Source organism: Pezoporus flaviventris, unplaced genomic scaffold, assembly GCF_033815535.1.
Source record: "Pezoporus flaviventris isolate CSIRO_AGI_PZ_B2104156 unplaced genomic scaffold, CSIRO_AGI_Pfla_v1 ptg000383l, whole genome shotgun sequence".
In the NCBI taxonomy this organism is placed as follows: Eukaryota; Metazoa; Chordata; class Aves; order Psittaciformes; family Psittacidae; genus Pezoporus; species Pezoporus flaviventris.
The window spans coordinates 181990-202971 of NW_026892930.1; the positions used below are offsets into that span (position 1 = coordinate 181990).

The 20982-nt window shown below is 44.8% G+C and overlaps 2 long non-coding RNA genes across 2 annotated transcripts in view; one reads left to right on the forward strand and one right to left on the reverse strand.

The window, feature by feature from the left end:
- LOC133263625 (uncharacterized) overlaps positions 1-20982 on the forward strand; it is a 341489-nt gene that overhangs the window by 97726 nt on the left and 222781 nt on the right. The gene's annotated exons all lie outside the window — the stretch shown is intronic.
- Positions 2660-20982, reverse strand: part of LOC133263626 (uncharacterized) — a 267777-nt gene continuing 249454 nt past the window's right edge. The window contains exons 3-4 of the long non-coding RNA XR_009741512.1: positions 3125-3139; positions 2660-2739 (exon numbers count right to left, since the gene is read on the reverse strand). This is a non-coding gene — a long non-coding RNA (uncharacterized LOC133263626). The remainder of the gene's footprint in view (positions 2740-3124; positions 3140-20982) is intronic.

Below are 20982 nucleotides of genomic sequence, written 5' to 3' on the forward strand. Positions count from 1 at the left end.
GAACCTCAGGAAATTAGCCATCAAGGTCAATATCCATACACTTAATGATGTGCAAGTCTTGTTAGGGAATATCAGTTGGATTCAAACATTATTGGGAATTGACAGCAAAACTTTAGAACCATTGTTGAATTGTTGAAGGGTGACACAGACTTCAATGCACCCAGACAATTAACACCAGCAGCAAAACGAGCAATAGCAATGGTAGAAGCCGCATTAAGTGAGAGACAGGCACATCGTGTGATGAATGGAGTTCCTATTGAGTTTTTGGTTGTCAGTAATGATTTCCAGCCAGTAGGATTAATCATGCAATTGGTTGAATCTGATAAGGAGAAATTGAAAATTCTCGAGTGCCAATTTTTGTCACATCAACCATCAAAAAACATTGTAACCAGACCTGAAACATTTGCTAAGTTGCCTCTTTGCAAAACAGGGCTGCCATAGACTTCTTATTATTAGCACAAGGCCATGGCTGTAAAGATTTTGAGGGTATGTGCTGCATGAATTTGTCAGACTTTTCGGAATCTATTCATAAAACTATTCAGGAACTGAAAAAAGGAGTAACAAAGTTACAGGTAAATGATGGATTTTTTGGATTAGGAAATTGTCTTAACTCTCTAGGACTTGGGACATGGTTTGTTTCATTGATCAAAGGAGGTCTTATAATGCTATTCATTGTTATTTGTATCTTACTGATTGTTCCATGTTTATTGAGTTGCCTACAGCGAACGTCAGAAAACATGGTAAACCAAGTGATGTTTTTAGAAAAACAAAAAGGGGAGATGTAGGAGAAGAGGCATTTGAACGTGGTCAGAGGATGCTGAGCGACCTTAATTCTTTGGGGAATTAACTTTGAGCCAGACTCTGCAATTTCAGCTCTGTGGGGAACTAACATCAAGCAAGAAAAGTGGAACAAAAGAAGCAGAATAAAAGGGGATGAAAATGAGAAGTAGAAGAAGGAACTGAGAAGTGAGGAGAAGGTCGAAAGGATAGTGTCGAAAAAGCAGACTAATCAATTATAATTTTAGATTATGCTCGTGGACAGCAGCAACTAACCAAGTGTATTGTAGCTTTAAGTGCGTGGATATGATCAAAAACATATATAAACCATGTAATCTAAAGTAAAAAGGTCTTTGACCAGCAATCGGACTCCGTGCCTTCAATCCCCTCAGTAAAGGAGAAAAGTGATTTTAGAAACTGGACTACTACACCCGAATATAATTGACTTCTGAAGATGCTGCTACATTTCTTTTGTATAGAGTATAAATAAGGCAAGTGCTTTTTACTTACTGAGCTGTGATGTAGAAAGTGTTGATCTAGAACAGCTGGAAAAAAATAGTTATTCACATATACTTTAGAAAAGGCTTAATACAGAAGGACAGGGAAAGGGTTGCATGTTTAATATTAGCAAAGCGGAGTGACACTTACTGCAAATTTAATTACCTAATACGCATATTTGAGCGTTGTCTGAAAATAATCACTGACGACTTACTGTAGTGACTGAAAAATTAGCAGCTCCAACTGCTGAGGATGCTAGAGGCTGACAGACGCAGTGGCTGCTGCTGTCAGAACAAAGGGAGAAGCTGGTGGGAATGCAAACTCATTTTGTAAGGTAGTACTTATTATCACTAAGGTGTCTAGAGCAAATGGTGGGCAAATAGTCGTAGAACAGTTAGGGCAAGAAAGGACTTCAAGATCATCTAGTTACAGCCTCCCTGCTGATACGGAGAAAACTCCAGGAACAAACTCACCACCAAAGTTTTCAAGCTGACAAGCAGGTATTCTTTACTGCGGCACCGGGAGACACGGGGGATAGCTACGGGTAGCGTGTATCACCCCAGTTGCCACACAAGCCGTCCTTTTATAGCCACTGGGCATACATACATATTCATGAGGCTACGGATGGATTACATCCTTTTCCAGAGAGTTCCCTGCATGCGTACAGAATTGTGGGGGTGGTCTCTGAGGGTCGTTTACTTCCTCCAACGATCTTCATCACTTCTGGCAGCCTTTGAAGCACGCGCAGTAGATGCTCATACCAGTTTAATTGGTTCGTTAGCACCAGAGACATAACAATCCTCCTATCCTCCTACTGATCAGGTAGTTTAACTGCAGCCCATCCTGGTCATCTGCGGTTCCCAGATACTCCTTAAACCTGTGTCCTGTTCTTCTAGACTGTTTTTTCCTTAAAACTATGTCAACTATAGCAATTTATCTTGTGAGAATTCTCAGTATGTTCTCTATGTTCTCTAGCTGCTCTATGGAATCTTTTTCTCCCTGTGTCACGCACCTCAGTAATTTTCCATTGCTACTGTTACAAAGACATCAAACTTAACATTACTTAAAGCTAATTATAAAGATTTCTATATTCCATTTTGTGACTTTGTGCCCCCCCCCCCCCCTTGTCTCACTATGGAATGCCATTGTTCTGGGAGAGGGTCACAGCTCCTCCTTGTCCATGGTGCTGAAGAAGATGCGAAATCCTCAGTGTCCCTTATGGAACTGCATCTCCCTATGGAATCCCAGCATTCCTTATGGAATGGCAGCATTCTCTATGGAATGACGGTGTTCCCTATGGAATGCCATTGTCCGGGGGGGGGTGGGGTGTCACAGCTCTTCCTTGTCCACAGTACCGGAGAAGAAGCGGGCGAAGCGACAGAGATGGCGCGAGGCCAAGTGCAATTCCTGCTCCAGGCGTCGGCTGTTGTGACGCAGCTTGGCCACTTCCACCTGGAGAACCACCTTGTCCTGCTTCTTCTGTAGGATACAGGCTCAGAGCCCCAAAACAGACCCAAAACAGCCCCAAAATCGCCCAAAAACCAGCCCATAACCCCCTTATTTTGCTTCTCCTATGGGATACGGGGTTAGAGCCCCAAACCATAAAAAAAAACAGGAAAAAACCACCCAAAACAGCCCCAAAACAGCCCAAACCCACTTTGTCCTGCTTCTCCTATGTGCTACAGGGTCAGAGCCCCAAAACAGCCCCAAAACAGGACAAAACCACACCAAAATATCCTCACAACACCACAAAAACCATCCAAAAACCACCTTGTTCTGCTTGTCTTATGAGATACAGGGTCAGAGCCCCAAAACAGGACAAAAACAGCCCAAACCACCCAAAAACCACCTTGCCCTGCTTCTCCTAAGAGATAAAGGGTCACAGCCCCAAAACAGGACAAAATCACCCCAAAACACACAAAACCACACACAAAACACACACAAACAATGGCAAAACCACTCAAAATCCACATTGTCCTAGTTCTCCTGTGGGATACAGGGTCAGAGCCCCAAAACAGACCCAAAAAAGCCCCGAACCAACCCAAAAAAATCCGAAAACGACCCAAAACCACCTTGACCTGCTTCTGCCGTGGGATACAGGGACAGAGCCCAAAACCAGCTCCAAAACAGGCCAAAATCACTCAAAACCCCCCAAAACAGGCCCAAAAGAGACCCAAAAAATATCTTGTCCTGCTTCTCCTATGGGATACAGGGTCAGAGCCCAAAAACAGACCCCAAAACAGGCCAAAACCACCCCAAAACACCCCCAAAACCACCTTGTCCTGCTTCTCCTATGAAATACAGGGTCAGAAAGCCAAAACAGACCCAAAACAGCCTCAAAACACCCGAAAAAAACAGCCCAAAACCACCTTGTCCTGCTTCTGCTATGGGACACAGGGTCAGAACACAAAACCAGCCCTAAGAAAGGACAAAAACAACCTAAAACACCCCCAAAACCAGCCCAAACCCACCATGACCTGCTTCTCCTGTGAAATACAGGGTCAGAGCCCAAAACCAGACCCAAAACAGGACCAAAAAACACCAAAACACCCCAAACCCAGCCCAAAACCACCTTGTCCTGCTTCTGCTTTGGGATACAGGGTCAGAGCTCTAAAACAGCCCGAAAACAGGACAAAAAAAAACCAAAATACCCAAAAACACCCCAAAACCACATTGTCCTGCTTCTCCTAAAGGATACAGGGTCAGAGCCCCCAAAAAGACCCAAAACAGGCCAAAACCAACCCAAAACACTCCAAAACCCAGCTCAAAACAACGTTGTCCTGCTTCTGCTATGGGACACATGGTCAGAACCCCAAAACAGCCCTAAAACAGGACAAAAACAACCTAAAACACCCCAAAAACCACCCCAAAACCACCTTGTCCTGCTTCTCCTATGGGATACAGGATCAGAGCCTCCAAACAACCCCAAAACATGCCAAAAAAAGTCAAAAACCACAAAACAGCCCCAAAACACCAAAAAAACTACCTTGTCCTGCTTCTGCTATGGGATACAGGGTCAGAGCCCCCAAACAGACCCAAAACAGGACAAAAACAACCCAAAACACCCCAAGAACCCAGCCCAAAACCACCTCGTCCTGCTTCTGCTATGGGATACAGGGTCAGAACCCCAAAACAGACCCTAAAACAGGCCAAAACCACCCCATAACCACCTTGTCCTGCTTCTCCTATGGGATACAGGGTCAGAGCTCCAAAACAGACACAAAACAGCCTCAAAACACCCGAAAAACCAGCCCCAAAAAAAACTTGTCCTGCTTCTGCTATGGAACACAGGGTCAGAACCCAAAAACAGCCCTAATAAAGGACCATAACAACCTAAAACACCCCCAAAAAAAGCCCAAAATCACCTTGTGCTGCTTCTTCTATGGGATACAGGGTCAGAGCCTCCAAACAGCCCCCAAAAATGCCAAAAACAGTCAAAAACCACCAAAACAGCTCCAAAACACCCCAAAACCACATTGTCCTCCTTCTCCTACAGGATACAGGATCAGAGCCCCCAAAAAGACCCAAAACAGCCCAAAAGCAACCCAAAACACCCCAAAAGCCACCCCAAAACCATCTTGTCCGGCTTCTCCTTTGGGATACAGGGTCAGAAACCTGAAACAGACCCAAAACACCCCAAAAACACCCCAAAACACCCCAAACCCAGCCCAAAACCACCTTGTCCTGCTTCTGTTATATGATACAGGGTCAGAGACCCAAAACAGCCCCAAAACAGGAAAAAAACAACCCAAAACACCCCAAAACAGCCCCAAAACCCAGGCCAAAACCACCTTGTACTGCTTCTGCTATGGAATACAGGGTCAGAGCCCCAAAACACACCCAAAACAGTCAAAAACCACCAAAACAGCCCCAAAACACCCCAAAACCACCTTGTCCTGCTTCTCCTATAGGATACAGTGTCAGAGCCCCAAAAAGACCCAAACAGGCCAAAAACAACCCAAAACACTCCAAATCCCAGCCCAAAACCACCTTGTCCTGCTTCTGCTATGGGATACATAGTCAGAGCTCCAAAACAGACCCAAAAAAGGCAAAAAAAAAAAAAAAAAAACAAAAACCCAGCCCAAAACCACCCTGACCTGCTTCTGCTATGGGATACAGGGATGCAACCCCAAGACAGGCCCAAAAAAATGCAAAATAGGACAAAACCACCCCAAAAGCACCTTGTCCTGCTTCTCCTATGAGGTACAGGGTCAGAGCCCCAAAACAGCCCCAAAACAGGACAAAAACAGGCGAAAACCAGGCCAAAAAACCCAAAGCAAACTACAAAACAGGCCACCCCCCCCCCCCCCCCCAAATCACCTTGTCCTGCTTCACCTGTGGGATACAGGGGCAGAGCCCCAAAAAAGACATAAAACATGACAAAAATAGGACAAAAACACCCCAAAAGCATCTTGTCCTGCTTTTACACTGGGGTACACGGTCAGAGCCTCCAAATAGGAAAAAAACAGGACAAAAACAGGACAAAAACAGGACAAAACACCCAAAACAACCCCCAAAACAGGCCAAAACCACCCCAAAATCACCTTGTCCTGCTTCTCCTATGGAACACAGGTCAGTGCCCCAAAACAGGACAAAACCAACCTAAAACCAGCCCAAAACCACCTTGATCTGCTTCTCCTATGGGATACAGGGTCAGAGGCCCTAAACAGCCCAAAACCAAGACAAAACTACCCCAAAACCACCTTGTCCTGCTTCTGCTGTGGGATACAGGGTCAGAGCCCCAAAACAGCCCCAAAATAAGACAAAACCATGCAAAAACCAGGACAAAACACCCAAAGCAAACCACAAAACAGGACAAAACTACCCCAAAACCACCTTGTCCTGCTTCTCCTACAGGATACAGGGTCAGAGCCTCAAAACAGCCCCAAAACAGGACAAAAACACTCCAAAACCCCCAAAAAAGCCCCAAAACACCTCAAAACCACCTTCTTCTTCTTCTCCTATGGGATACAGGGTCAGAGCCCCAAAACAGACCCAAAAAAACACCAAAACAGGACAAAACCACCCCAAAACACCTTGTCCTGCTTCTCCTGTGGGATACACAGTCAGAGCCCTGAAACGGACCCAAAACAGGCCAAGTACAACCCAAATCACCCCAAAACCAGCTCTAAAACCCCCAAACCAACCCAAAACCACCTTGTCCTGCTTTTCATATGGAACACAGGGTCAGAGCCCCAAAACAGGCCAAAACCAGGCCCAACCACCCCAAAACCAACTTGTCCTGCTTCTCATATGAGACACAGGGTCAGAGCCTCAAAACAGACCGAAAAGAGGCCAGAAACACTCCAAAACACCCCCAAAACCAGGACAAAACCACCTTGTCCTCCTTCTGCTATGGGATACAGTGTCAGAGCCCCAAAACAGGCCACAAACGACCCAAAACACCCCAAAACCACCTTGTCCTGTTTCTCCTATGGGATACAGGGTCAGAGCCCCCCAAAAAGACACAAAACATGACCAAAATATGGCAAAACAACCCCAAAACTACCTTGTCCTGCTTCTACTCCAGGGTACACATTCACAGCCCCCAAACAACCCCAAACCAGATCCAAAACAGGACAAAACCAGGCCAAAACACCCAAAACAACCCCCAAAACCACCCCAAAATCACCTTGTCCTGCTTCTCCTATGGGACACAGGTCAGAGCCCCAAAACAGGACAAAAACCACCTAAAACCAGCCCAAAACCACCTTGTCCTGCTTCTGCTGTGGGATACAGGGTCAACGCCCCAAAACAGACCCAAAACAGCTCCAAAACAACCCAAAAATCACCCCCAAGCCCATCTTGTCCTGCTTCTCCTGTGGGATACAGGGTCAGAACCCCAAAACTGACCCAAAACAGGCCAAAAACAACCCAAAAACCACCTCAAGCCCACCTCTTCCTGCTTCTCCTGTGGGATACATGGTCAGAACCCCAAAACAGCTGCAAAACAGGATAAAAGCAACCCAAAATCATTCAAAACAGACCCAAAACACCCTAAACCAGGTGTCTGCTTCTCCTTATCAATGGTTAGTGTCTTTGTTCTGCTTAGTAGGCATGATAGGTACAGACCATACTTTTGTCTTAGCAAGTGAATTCCTCTAAGCCCCTTGTACAACCCCATTGTACAACCCCCCTGTACACTGGTTAACCCTGTATCAGATGGACGGATAGATGGATGGATGGATGGGTGATGGATGAATGGATGGATGATGGCTTGGTGATGGACGGATGATGGATGGATGGATGAATGGATGGATGATGGGTGATGGATGAATGGATGAGTGGAAGGATGATGGATGATGAAAGATGGATGATGGGTGGATGACGGATGGATGATGGATAACGGATGAATGGATGAATGAACACACATAGATTCCATAAGCCTCATCTCCTATTACTTTCCCATCTGTAATGCTGAAAGCCCATTGTGAAGAGCAGCACTGAACCATTGAAACCCTTGTAGGGTCCAAACACAAATCAATCTATTACAAACAAATTCTTTAATCATGTCCAATTTAATAGTTCAGAGTCCCAGGGCAGCTCCTCACAGCAATCAGTCAAACCATGGACAGTTCAGGCTCAGTCCAGTTCAGTCACTCACAAGGGGATGAGGTGGGATTGACGTGGGATTGGAAGGGGTGGGATCGAATGGGATTAGGATGGGTTGAGGTGGGATGGAATGGAGTGGGCCTGGGTGGGGTGGGATGCAAAGATGAGACGAGATGAGATGCAATGCAATGGGATGCTTTGAGATGCAATGAGATGCCATGGGATGGCAAGAGATAGGGGATAGGAGATAGGAAGAAGAGAGAAGGGAAGGGAAGGGAAGGGAAGGGAAGGGAAGGGAAGGGAAGGGAAGGGAAGGGAAGGGAAGGGAAGGGAAGGGAAGGGAAGGGAAGGGAAGGGAAGGGAAGAGAAGAGAAGAGAAGAGAAGAGAAGAGAAGAGAAGAGAAGAGAAGAGAAGAGAAGAGAAGAGAAGAGAAGAGAAGAGAAGAGAAGAGAAGAGAAGAGAAGAGAAGAGAAGAGAAGAGAAGAGAAGAGGACGATGAAATGAAAATCAATGAAATTATATCAAATGGACATGAAATGAAATAAAATAAAGTGAAAAAACAAAATGAAATGAAATGATAGGAAATGGTATATTTTTGGAGAGAAGAAGAGGAGAGAAAATGATGATGAGAAGAAAAGAAACCAAATGCAATGAAATGGAAATGAAATTATATGATATGATATGACACTATAACATGACATAACATGATAAAACATAATATGGTATATACTATGATACAATATATGCTATGAGGGTGAAACGAATTTAAATGAAATGACATCAAATGGACATGAAATGGAAATGGAAAAGAAAATGGAAGGAAATTAAATATAATCAAATTCTATGGTATGGTATGATACGGTAGGGTACAGCATGGTATGGATGATACGCTATGATAGCAAAGATAAGCTATGATATGCTTTGATAAGGTATGATATGCTATGATATACTATTGTATGATATGTGATATGATGGTATGGTATACAACTGCATGACATGATCAGATATGATATGATAGATTATGCTATGATAAAATACAGTATGATAAAATATGATATGATACGATATGATCTGATACGATATAACATGACATAATATTTTTGGAGAGGAGAGAAAATGGTGAGGATGAAATGAAATTAATTGCAATGTAATGGAAACAAAATGAAATGATATGATGTAACATGATATAACATGATAAAACATATGATATGATACAAGATATGCTATGCTATGCTTTGACATGGTATGATATGCTATAATATGCTATATGATTCAATATCATATTCTACAGCATATGATGAGGGGAGGAGAGGAGAGGAGATGGCATGGGATTGGACGGGATGGAATGGGATGCGATGAGATTAGATGCAATGAGATGCGATGCCATGAGATACAATGAAATGCGATGAGATGCGATGCAATGAGATCAGAAGAGATCTGGGAAGACGGTGGCTCAGGCAGTGGGCTGTGTCCCCTCTGCCTTGACAAACTGCCACCACAATCCACAAGTGGCCCGTGCCCACTGCGCCCAGAGCCTGGGATGCAAAGCACAGAATTACAAGGGTGTCCCAGTCACACGGGGAACCCCAAATGTGGTTTTACACAGGGTTCTCACACCCTTCAAACAGTCATGTACCACACATTTGGACCAAGCACTAGCACCCTCACTGCCAATGACCAGTCAGTCCTGGTCAAACTCTGCCAGGTGCTCACGCTACTTCTGCACTCCTGCTCTTGTCTATTGATGCAGATGCCCCTGGAGCCAGTCCTGCAAGAGATACTGATGAATGGTGTGCGGGACAGTGGGAGGGTTTCAAAGACATGCTGGAGGGGCTGGGATTCTGACATTGTTTCTGCTGTGCTGCAATACCTCTTCTCCTTCACAGACAGCTCTAAGATACCCCAAAGAAAAGTCCTAGTTCCAGGCCTGGGCTGAGGCTTCCAGGGAAAATCCACTACCTCATCACATTACAGTGCACATAGAAATATATGGAGACATATATAAATAAAAGAGCTATTTATTAATACTTTAAAGACTGGTTGATCTAGTAGATAGGGGGAAGAGAATTTTCATAACATGCCTTGTGGGTCCCAAACGCCAGTGACAGGGTGGCAAGAGGCAGCAAAGATGCCATCCCAGGGGGACCAGTCTCCTGAGAGCGGGCAGGAAAAAACAACCCAAAAGTGCCACAAGCCCCCTTCCCACTTCCACCACTGGGGAAGATTGGGAAACACGCACATCAGCATCCCAGGGCCAGCGGTGCCGGCCCCATCCCTTCCCCTCGCACATGAAATTCACCTCCCCCAAACCACAGCCGGCACGGGAAAGCCTCGTTTAGGCCAGGAGATCACCAGCAGGGCAGGAAAGCATTGCGAGGGGCAGCTGCTGGGGCTGACAAAGCAAAGCCCCGCGAGGCTGCTGAAGCAGCCAGGACTCGTGGAACTGGGGCGGAACCCGAGGGAGGGGGCAGTTGGCCCCCGCCCAACCGGCACTGACCAACTGCCGGGGCAGGTACAGCAGCAGCTCCCGCTCCTCCTGGTGCTCCTGCCCTACAGGTAAACCCCAGCCGGCTCTGCCTGCCAAACTCTCACCCCAGCACCTCTCTGCTTCTCCCAACAGAGAGGCTCCCTCTCCAGCTGCCCACGGCATCGGAGGTACCCGGCGTGAGCTTCACCGCTCCGGCCATGCCGCCTCCTGTGCGTGCCTGTGTGCTGCCCTCTGTCCCGGGGCTGCCAGTCTCTGCTGAGCCTGCCCAAGTCCAGCAGCTCCCCAAGGAGCCAGCAGCAGCGGCGGCGGCGCTGGAGAACAGCGAGGACAATGTCCCTGATGTCTACGATTTGACTGACTTACTCGGTGCACTCCCTGACCCGACTGAGAATGCGGCGGAGGGCGGCTGCCGCAAGGAGCAAGCAGCGGTGGCAGGGCTGGCAGACAATGAGGACACCATCCCCAACACCTATGACATGAGGGCACTCACAGACACTGAAAAGGAACTAATACTTAAAGCCGCCAGAACTCATGTTCAGGCATTAATCGCTGCACAAGCATTGCAAGGAAAGGCAGACAATTCTGACCCTGCAGTTAAACCACAATGGGATTAGAATAACCCCAACCATTATCAACTTCTCACAAGGTATCGAACACGGATTGCATTTAGATTGGAACAAGCAATTCCTAAGTCCATCCGTGAATTGGGGAGCTTTATATGCTGTCAAACAAAACACAGGTGAAACTCCTACGGAATTTCTGGATAGATTACGGGAGGCAATGCAAAAATGAGCTACCCTGGACCCCTCCGGAGCCCTGGCAAGGCAGCAGCTGATACCCGTCTTTCGAGGACAATCCTCAGATGATATTAGAAAGAAACTAGAAAACCTTAGAGCAGAGCACCAGAAAGATATTGAAAGGCTTACTGAGGAAGCACAGAGGGTGTACCGCAACCGAGACGGTAATGAAAGGAAAAAGCTAAGTCAAGCAATTACTCATGCCACCACTGCGGCCTTAAGGTAAAGAAACTATCAGGGAAATGGGAAAACTCAAGGCACATGGGAAGATTGCTTTTGGGGTCGTAGAATGAGGGCCCCTAATAATAGGGTACGGCCTAATCAGTCTGCTTTTTGTAAACAGGCAGGGCACTGGAAAAGCCAGTGTCCCAGACTGAGAAGGGAGGAGGGACACCTCCCACGCCCTGCTGAATCAGAAATAGAATAGGGGGGACCAGAGGGTCGAACCCCGGCCAACCCCCTGCTTATAATGAAGCTGGGCAAAGAAGACACAAACTTAGCAGCATTTCTAGTAGACACCGGAGCTACGTTTGCTGTGTTAAATCAACAATTAGCTTTGATTGATAATGAATCTTTAAATGGGATTGGGGCGACAGGCCAGCCACAGAAGGTACCATACATGCAACCTCGCCGGTATAAAATGGGTGAAATGATAGGAACGCATGCATTTTTATATATGCCAAATGCCCCAAAATCATTCTTAGGAAGGGATCTATTAGAAAAATTGGAAGCAGAGATCAAGTTTAAAAATGGTGAAATACAAAGTAGAGACGATCACTTCATCGAAATGTTTAGCTCTAATCCAGCTACAGGTAACAAAACAGGTCCCCTTGGACATCCTGGATCACGTCTACCCAGGAGTGCGGGCCGACGGAATACCAGGTAAGGCAAAGCACGCCAAACCGATCCAAGTCAGGCTGAAGCCCCAGGCACAACTGGTAAGAATCAAACAATACCCCCTCAAACTAGGGGACCGGAAAGGAATTAAACCTGTAATAGATTCCTTTCTCAAATTTGGCCTTTTAGTAGAATGGGAACCTGAATGTAACACCCCCGTTTTGCCAATCCACAAACCGGATGGGAAAAGTTAGGGATTAGTACAGGACCTAAGAGCTACCAATAAAATAACAGAAGACCTTTATCCTGCAGTGGCCAACCCTTATACTTTGTTAACAAAACTAAGAGAGAATCTTGTTTGGTTTACTGTTTTAGACTTAAAAGATACCTTCTTCTGCCTGCCCTTGGAGCCAGAGAGCCAAAAATTGTTTGCTTTTGAATGGGAAAATGCAGAGTCAGGTCGGAAACCCCAACTCACCTGCACTGTGTTACCCCAAGGCTTCAAAAATAGCCCAACCTTATCTGGAAATGAATGGGCAAAAGACCTTGAGGACTGGACGGCACCCACTGCAGAAGGACTTTTGCTCCAATATGTGGACGAGCTGTGATAGCCACCGAAACCTCAAACAGCTGTGAGGAATGGACAGTAAGCCTGTTAAATTTTCTGGGACTTAAAGGATATAAGGTATCTCAGCAGAAGGCACGAATAATGAAGCAAGAAGTCACCTACCTGGGCTATGAGGTCTCAGGGGGCAGCAGAGATTAGGACAAGAACGCAAAGAAACGATCTGCCAAACCCCTCAGCCCAAGACACCTAAGGAACTTGGGACATTTCTCGGCATGACACGTTAGTGTCGACTCTGGATCTAGAATTAGGGTATAGTAGGAAAACCCCTATACCAACTGCGGCAAGCACAAACAAGGGAATTACAGTGGACTGGGGAAGCAAAACAGGCATTTAAGGAATTAAAGAAGGAATTACTAGGGGGCCCCAGCCCTCGGACTGCCACATGTCACCAAACCCTTTTTGGGTTATTTTCACATGAGAGACAAGGCGTAGCCCTCGCAGTCCTAGCTCAAAATGCAGGACCCCAGAAAAGGGCTCTAGCTTACTTCTCAAAGCAACTAGATGAAGTAAGCAAAGGATGGCCTGGATGCTTACGGGCCGTAGCAGCCATAGTCCTAAATATCCAGGAAGCTCAAAGATGTACCATGGGACAAAAGATGACCGTCCTGGTATCACATCCCATATCTGCGCTGCTGGAACAAAGGGGGGCACTGGCTGTCTCCCTCTCCGTTCCTTGAGTACCAAGCGATATTGCTAGAACCAGATGACGTAGATACAGGCACTACTAATATTGTCAACCCAGCCTCTTTTCTCAGACAATCTCTCATTTGACATAAGGATACTTTTTCAGCTTCTTACAGAGCTGTCCGTATCTTGATTTGTCTGCTGTTGTGCTTGGGAAAAGTTCTGCAAAAGGGGGCTTTGAATGTTAATAACATGAACACGTGGTTTTTATTAAGCAGAGGATAGTGAGAATAGTATGAGGAAGAGATTACTCAACAGTAATAAAAAAGCCCCCTGAAATTGATACTTGTAACTAGCTGGTTTTTAACTATTCTTTTTCACAAATCTGATTACAGATTTAGGTGAAAGTCCAGCAGATCCCTGAAGTATGTGTTTAACTTCAGCCACACACTGTACTTTAAATACATCCTTACCTATTTTAACTCCGGATTTAAAAAAAAAAAAAGCTAACGAATTTCCAGTGCACGGAACCTTTAAAAAGTAAACCTTTGTGATCTTGCTTTTATATTTAAATTTTGATCAAATTCTTCACAAACCCCGTGCAATTTCAAACAAGTAACAACCTGCAGGTAACGTTTGAAGTTTTCTTAAATGTTTTCCAAGGTGATACTTCAGCTTTTAACTCTGCATGTTATTTAATCTTTCAGAAATTATTACAATAGATTTGCTGTAACAATGAAAGACTTTAGAATACATTCATGTGTTAAATAGGCAATCACTAGTCAGGATCTACTTAAAGTGAGTATTTTTACAAGGTAATAATCTCACCGATTCCATTTGAAGAAAAGGAAACACTTCTGTAATGTGAGGGTGACTGAGGACTGCTGCAGGTTGCCCAGAGGCGTTGTGGAAACCATCCTCGGATCCTCTAAAGCTGGCTGGGTATGGTTCAGTGAAATCAGATAAAATTAATAAAAACAAAGTCTATGATTGAACAAGACTTCCTTCAGAGCTCCCGTCCGACCTCAGCCACTGTGTGATTCTGGGATTCCACCAGACTCCATGGCAGTGCAATCGTTCTTTTTTGCCCACTTTCTTATTTAGATACCTAAAAAAAAAAAACAAACCAAGCAGACTGACTTTATACAGATATCAAAATAAAATCTATGAATCAGAGCCAAAAAGACACGTATTGCCTTCTTTGAGTATAAAGTGACCTGAGGTGACAACTTCACCTACAGATTTCCAGATTTAAAGCAGGGGGGATTTCACCTTACTAATCTGCTAAAAAAAAGGTCATCATTTTATATTTAAAAAAAAAAACAAACAACCAAAATTGTAGACTCAAAGAACGATTTGTGTTTGAAGGGGCTTTTAAAGATCATCTAGTCCAACCTTCTTACCACGAGCTTACCATTTCACTAGGTCAGGTTGTGCAAAGCTCATCCAACCTGACCTTGAACACTTCCAAAGATGGGGCATCAACAGCTTTTTGGGAAAGCTTTCCCAGTTTCTTACCACCCTTGTAAAAAGGTGTGTGTGTGTAAAACCTTTTAAAAAAACAAAAAAAACCCACCTTGTGAAAAAACCTTGTAACACCTTGTGAAAAGGTGTGTGTAGGTCCTTGTAAAAACCATCTTCATTATATCCTATCTAAACCTACCCTCTTTCAGATAAAAACAAATTGCCCCTTGTCCTGTCACTTCAGGCTCATCAAAAAGTCTCTGTCTTTTGTATAAGCCCCCTTTAAGTACTGAAAAAGGGCAATAAAGTGTTCCCAGAGCCTTCTCTTCTCCAGGCTGAGCAAGCCCAACTCTCGCAGGCTTATAACAGAGGTGCTCCATCCCTGTGATTACTTTTGTGGCCCTCTGCTCTGGACCTGTACTGAGGACTCCAGAGCTGAACACAGTACTCTGGATGGGATCTTGCATGAGCAGAGTAGAGGAAGAATCACCCCTACCTGCTGGCCACACTTCTTTTTATGAAGCCCAGATAAGAGATGGCATTAAAAAAGGAAACGGAATTAACTTTAAACACAACTGACAATGAAACATAAATGTTATCAAAATTAAGAAAATATTTGTTCATTATTATTTAAAACAAAGAGAGCTCAATTGTTTGTACAAGTCTCAGAATAGAAGGATCTCTTACACTTTAGAAAGGAAAATATAGGAGTAGTAGAGTAGTAACCAAATTCAACAATAAAAATTGTGATTCATCTGTGACATATGGAAATTCAGCTACGTGAAACTAAATTCAAAACCTTGGATTGTAAGGTAATTAGAGCCTTACTCAAACAAATGCAGGATACAAACAAAAAGGCATCTTCTATTTGGGCGTTTTGAAAAATAACCCTTTAAGTGAAAACAGTCTACTGATAAAAAAATAACACCCTTCAAAAATAACACTCATAAGCTTTTTTTTCTCTTTCCTTTTGTATTCCTGAAAGTACTTTTGTGTTAAAACATTACCTATGTCCTGAAGGTTACATGAAACATTCAAGCATCAAACCTGCTTAACAGCAGGTCTTGAACTTTAGTGTGTACTATCTGCTATTTCTACACTAACAGAGAATTTAAACCCAGGTCAGAATAAATGTTTGACTCAGACTTTGTAGAGATATGTATTAAACCCAAGAAAGATGATAAAACATCAGGCTTGCTTATTTTCCCGAAAGCCCACAGTGCTCTATTTCATCTTCATACTTGGTTCTAGGAAAGACAGGCATGAATACATCCTTTCTTAAAAATACCCTGTGACTGCAGAAGAGCTCTTTTAGCTTTTCTCAATTACTGTCTAGTCCAGGATCAAAGTTCGGCGTACTTTTCTACTGCCATAATTCAATGAATGTGCTGACGGCTCACAGTTAAAAAGGTAGTTAAGCCAAGTGAAAGAAAAGCATCATTACTGTTTTCCCAAATCTGTGAAGATATGAACTACCTCACCTAAAGGTCATAAAAATGTCATTGCTGCAGCTAATAGCATATATGTGTAAATGCAACATTAGAAGGCTTTAGAGTATCATGCGATAATCATTCACACATGGGTTTTGGCAAAGCAGAAAAACAGAGCGCTGAAGCAAACCTAGCTCTTGAATGAAGCCAGATTATCCCTCAGTTTTCTGAAAAGATGATATTGCAAGGTTTCTTGCAGAAGAGAAGAGCCCCAAACAACCGTTTACAGAGCATTTTGGATAAAGATGAGGTTGATGTAAAACAAGAATCATCATTTTGAAAATAACGCACACGATTCTTTCCAATTGTGATCACATCAGAACTGATTTATCTATATGATAAGAGAGAGCTGAGGCGGACATGAACCGTGCTCTTCAGAACTGCTCGTCCTCAATAAGGATTATTTAGCCCTCTAAGCACTGCCGGCTGCTCACCACACAGTGAAAGTTGTGCTGATGCAAAAGTAGCTCTGATGATGCCTCACGTACACATTCACGCGGATTCCTTTTCATTTTGCTGCTCATTGACTTCAGACACTTTGCACCATTTCTCTTAAGGAGATCAAAGGCCAGAAATGCTTTTTTTATCAAATTTCCAGCTACTCATTCTGTTCAATGACCAAGGCGATGAATATTTTCCTTGAGAAATCAATAGATTAGGAAAACTAGAAACAGGCTTCAATTTAGCTTCTGTGCTGAGGTGTTTTTTTCCCCCAGAATTTTCAGAGGGACATTCTAGAAGATTTTTTAATATCCATTTTAACCTGCCAGAGAGGAGACTGAGATGAGCTCTTAGCCACAAGTTCTTCCCTGTGAGGCTGCTGAGGCACTGGCACAGGGTGCCCAGAGAAGCTGCGGCTGCCCCATCCCTGGCAGTGCTCAAGGCCAGGTTGGATGGGGCTTGGAGTAAGCTCCTCTAGTGGAAGGTGTCCCTGTCCGTGGCAGGGGGCTGGAACTGGATGAGCTTTATGATCCCTTGCAAGCCAAAGCAGGCTGGGATTCTATGATTTTAGGATAATGAATTCTGTCCCTGGAACATCACAACTTCTCTGGAGAGCTGCCCTTTGTGTCAAAAAAAAATAAGGTAGGAAGTTGAACATCCCTCCAGCATTGCTCTCCTTCTCCAAGTGGCCACTTCTACAGACCATAAGAAAAGCACAGTTTCATTCACTGCCCAAAACCAAACCAATACAGACGCAGTCAGAAAGTGAACCAGTGTGAAACACCCCTGTGACTGCCACGGCACAACGCAGAGCCAGCACAGGCCCTGCACCACAGAACAGCCAGGGCAGTCTCACGAGCCCATCTCGGGCCACTGTGTGGCAAAGCAACACCTGAGCTGCCTGGAGGGACTTGGTGCACCCTTCCATAGGGGCAGCAGCCCCTCCAACCTAAGAAGGTAGTAGTGGAATAACTGTCATGTATCCAGGCAGTTCCAGCAAGGCAACTGCATTTCCAGCTACTGAAAGACCAGCCCCCATCCCCATTCCCACCTTTTGGCACTTGAGAGGTCACTTTGGTAAACCAGATGACACCCAACAGCCACTTTGGGGCACATCAGCTGACTAGGAAAGGAGAACATTTGTGCATAGCTCATTCACGTATTTCAGAAGCCTTTCAGGGTATTGGGAAGTCAAAGTACATTTATCTCTACTTTATACAACTGCACTGGGCAGTCAGAAACCATTCATTATCTCTGCCTGTCAGAAAGATAGTGCAAACCCACACATCACTGAGGTTGTGCAATCTTATGACCTGTGCTGTGCAGCGATGAAGTTGATCTTCAGTATTTAAGGCAAGCAAATACTCTTGTAGAGATCCAAGCTCCTGCAACAAAGCCTTCAATGAACACCAACACTTCTAGTAGATATCATCCTACTCATTAGCATTAAAATGCTGATCATTACAGTAGTCCCCATGAACCAAAGGTATCTGAACTACACAGAAGACTCTCCCTGACTAGAACACAGTTTGTGAACACAGAAATCAGTTCCTTACAGACTGTTCCTAAGTAATGTGCAAAACCAACTCAAGGAAAAGCACATTTAAATAACTTTAAATTAATTATTAAAGCAGCGTTCCTCTCAGAATAAAGAGTGCCTTTAGGGCTTGCTGCCTGAAGTGCATAAGGAGGAGTCATGACTATTATATAAGGCTCCACAATGGATATGGCAACAGCATGGCCCCTCTAGTAGAATTTGCTGCCAGACTCCACAAGAGAAAGTTTGTCATGTTTCTGAAGCATTTAATGGTTCTAAAGCTCTGATGAACTTTGCCAAGGGAAAGGAAAACTGCTTTTAATTTAACACTGAACTACATATCATTCTGGGCACTGGGGAGAGGAGGGATGCAAGTACAGGAACTGCTTACACTAACTCTGTTTTCTGTAACAAGGAAGAGTTCTGCAAGCGCACGACGAAGAGGAAGAAGAATCCCAGGCTTGGCCATGTCATGACACAAGTTGTTTTCCGTACGGGTAAAAAGCTGCCAAAGTGGCTTCAACAAGGTAAGGTCACAGTCCCTGAAAAAAGCTAATTCTAATGAAATAGTGAGTGACCGTGACCTTATGCCTCTTTCTGGGAGGGAAAAAACCCCAACACAAAACCCCAAACAAATTCAAGAGAACAAAACCATACAGTTTTAACAGATGCATCAATGGAGGAAGAGGCACAAGAATTACTCTAAAATTTAAATTCAGTCAAGTGTTTCAGCACAATTAATTTCATTCTGAATCGGTGAAGTGGAGAAAACCTCACATCTATGAATATGTCCAAATGACTCTGGTAAAACTAAGTGGCCTCCTGAAATGAGGACTTGAAAATACCTGTATCCATCACTTTGCAAAATGCTGTAGCTCCATTGATTGAAATTATCCAATACTGCCCTACAGCAGTAAGCAGGTGATGCCCTTCTATAGGGCAGACAAAAACTCATCTATAGCTTTCAAAACAATTCCAACCCTGCCTCCTCCTTACTCCTGAGTTAAAGCCAACTAACCCAAATGTTACTTACTACACAGAGAGGATGACAAATACTGGGGATGGGGGGAGGGGAGGGAAAAGGGGAAACTCAATTTCAGAATGTATCATCAGATTAATGCAAGGAAAATACTAAATAATACAAGCACAATGGAGACTTGGCCTTTCAGCAATTAAATCTGGTGTCCACATGACAAAAGATGACATTTGCTGATGAAAACACCTAAGGGAACTTGAAAAAGTAATAAACCATAAGGAATTATTACCATAAGTAATAAAACCATAAGAAAAGCACAGTTTCATTCACCGCCCAAAACCAAACCAATACAGATGCGGTCAGAAAGTGAACCTGTGCGAAACACCCCTGTGACTACACAGCACAACGCAGAGCCAGCACAGGCCCTGCACCACAGAACAGCCAGGGCAGTCTCACGAGCCCATCTCGGGCCCCTCTGTGGCAAAGCAACACCTGAGCTGCCTGGGGGGACTTGGTGCACCCTTCCATAGGGGCAGCAGCCCCTCCAACCTAAGAAGCAGGGGACTTGCTGCAGACAAGAACGCTTCCCTCCCCACTGCCCACTTCTAGACAGCCCTGTCTCCAGCAGCCCACTCCACGCCTGCCAGAACCACCAGTCCCCTCAACCGCCTGCAGGCAGGCAGAACAATGAGACTTCTGGATCAAACACAGACACTAGTAACTAAATAAATGAATAAACAAGAAATCTAAGGTTGTCACAGTGCTGCAGCTGCTCTGCAGCACACTGCAGGCTCCCTGCCACATTGCAGCCTTCAGAGTTGAAGCTGAAAAGATGTTTTGAGCCAGCCCCCTATAACCTCTCCACTGGTCCCAGCAGCACCATGATGCACACAAAGAGGAGATGAAAGTCACTGCCACTCCTTGCCAAGCCTTCACTTTGCTCCTTCGCACTACGAATGTAATGAATGGCTCTTTATTTTACAGCTGTACTAATGCCAGTGCAAAAAAACCCAATGACCGTGGGCAAACACATCACCAGTCATTGACAAAAGCTCAGACCAATCTTGGGGAGCAAAGGTGTTGGGATCCCACAGCTGCTGGACTCACACAGGACACAGTTAGAAAATCAGAGCCCAGCTCTGAAGCAAGGTGCCTCCAGTGCAATAGCAGAACTGTGGTCTCAGCAGCATCAGGGGAGATGCTATTGATTTAGCAAGCAAGAAAAATTCAACACATTCTCATCCTAAGAAATAAAAGCAATTAAACTAAACTGCCTTCAGTCTCCAACTGAACAGAAGCTCCCATCACCCTTCTCCTGGCTCTGCCACTCAGAACTGAGGCTTCTGAACTGCAGGGCCCTCAGTCCAGCTCTTCTCAAGCTTGTCCTCCTTTGGTCTGAAAAGGCCATTAAGTTCTCTACAGCTTGTTGGAAGGCCTCTCATCTGCTCAGCAGCGGATTGGTAAAGTTCATTTGAGCTACCTTCTTCTCTGTAAAGAAAGTTTCAGTAACAAAATCAGAGATTGAAACAGTAAAAGCAGAGGCAAAGCTGATCTTTAAGTAGTCTTAGAGGAACGCACACCCTAAAGGAGCTAAAGGCATGTGGGACTATCATCTTCTCTCCCAAGCTGCTTAGCAGCTACATAAAGCCCTTTGAACTCTGATACACTCACCACACTCAGAGTGCATCACACTCAGGTGTATTACCCAGCTGCAGGTTCCTCCCTGAAATGAGCAGGTACCAACGGCCCCTGCCTCAGCCCTGTCCTGCCCCTGCTCAGAGCCTGCCATGACTGAGGGTCCACAGCAGTACCTCTAACAAAGAACACCGTCTCTCACTTGGCTTGCTAAAAGGCCACCACTAAGACTTCAAA